At 37.0% G+C, this 1494-nt stretch overlaps 1 pseudogene; it reads left to right on the plus strand.

Moving 5' to 3' along the window:
* Positions 1-5: 5 nt before the first annotated feature.
* LOC123255818 lies at positions 6-1337 on the plus strand (annotated as a pseudogene).
* Positions 1338-1494: the final 157 nt, after the last annotated feature.

Below are 1494 nucleotides of genomic sequence, written 5' to 3' on the forward strand. Positions count from 1 at the left end.
CAGAAGAAGTGGAATATAGCACAAGCAAAGCATTCATAGGACCTATTTACAAAAGTCCTGAGGAAAATAAACGAGATAAAAGAAAACATCACACAAAAAAAGTCACTGGTGGACTGGAAAACAAACAAAGCCTTTCTTCTAATAAACTGGATATAGATAATAAGTTATCTCAGTTTTACAAAGAAATTCAGGAGCTTGAGAGTGAAAAAGAAGATTTGGAAGATAATTGCCAGGAATTTAAACCCACTCAGGAACAATTTAGTTTATTTGATCAAGGCCTTTACAATGAAAACTTAAAATCTGATGAAGAAAAGAAAGATACTTGGTTTAGTACTATACAATCACCTCCTGGTGTTGAGCAATATTTTAGTAAGGAGCCAGTTGGTTGGAATACTGAATATGCAATTAATGGACCAGTAGAACCTACATTTTTAAACAACCCAATTCCTTCCTTTAGGCCCCAATGGCAGTCATTGGAATCCTCTTTAGTTCCTCAAGGCCTTTTTCCTCCTGGATTTAATTATCATTTAAATGTTCAAAGATTTAACCCCTCTCCATCTCCACCACCAAATGTTTTTCATGCTCCAGATGTTAAATTATGTGAAATGTACAATGGATATAATGTAAACAGTCACTACACAAATTGGAATTGTCCAGCATTTGACCAGACTAACAAATATTCTGATTGTGATGGGAGTAATAGTAGCACACAGGCCTCTAGAAATGGATGCAATGAGCAAGTTGGACGAGACAGTAATGGTTTCTGTGAAACAAGAGAAGAATCTTGGGAAGACCCTTCTTTATTCCAGATGGAAAAAACAGACAGGCTTTTATACCAGCAGTTCCATGAGGAAAAGCTAAAGAGGCTACTTATCCTTTTAAGAGGTCTGCCTGGATCAGGGAAAACAACACTGTCTCGTGTTCTTCTTGGTCAGAATCGTGGTGGCATTGTCTTCAGCACTGATGACTACTTTCGGCATCAAAATGGGTACACATATAATGTCAAACAACTTGGTGATGCTCATGACTGGAACCAGAGCAGAGCAAAGAAAGCTATTGACCAGGGAAGATCTCCAGTAATAATAGATAACATTAATACTCAAGCTTAGGAAATGAAACCATATGTGGAAATGGCTATAGGCAAAGGATATCGAGTGGAGTTCCATGAACCAGAAACGTGGTGGAAATTTGATCCTGAAGAATTAGAAAAGAGGAATAAACATAGAGTGTCTCGTGAAAAGATTGCTCAGATATTGGATCACTATGAATTTAAAATGTCCATCTCTATTGTAATGAATTCAGTGGAACCTCCACATAGAAGGTCTGAGAGGCTTTGAAGACAGAGGTGGGGAGGCTATCTAGACTCATGGAATCACTTTGATGTTGCAAAATAACTATTATTCAGTTTGCTTTCAACTAAAATGAGCTTGTGGCTTACCTTTTAAAAAACAAATTGAGACTTTCTGGAGGTTTTTAAATAGGTTCAACTCTAAT

Source organism: Gracilinanus agilis, unplaced genomic scaffold (genome assembly GCF_016433145.1).
Source record: "Gracilinanus agilis isolate LMUSP501 unplaced genomic scaffold, AgileGrace unplaced_scaffold52661, whole genome shotgun sequence".
In the NCBI taxonomy this organism is placed as follows: Eukaryota; Metazoa; Chordata; class Mammalia; order Didelphimorphia; family Didelphidae; genus Gracilinanus; species Gracilinanus agilis.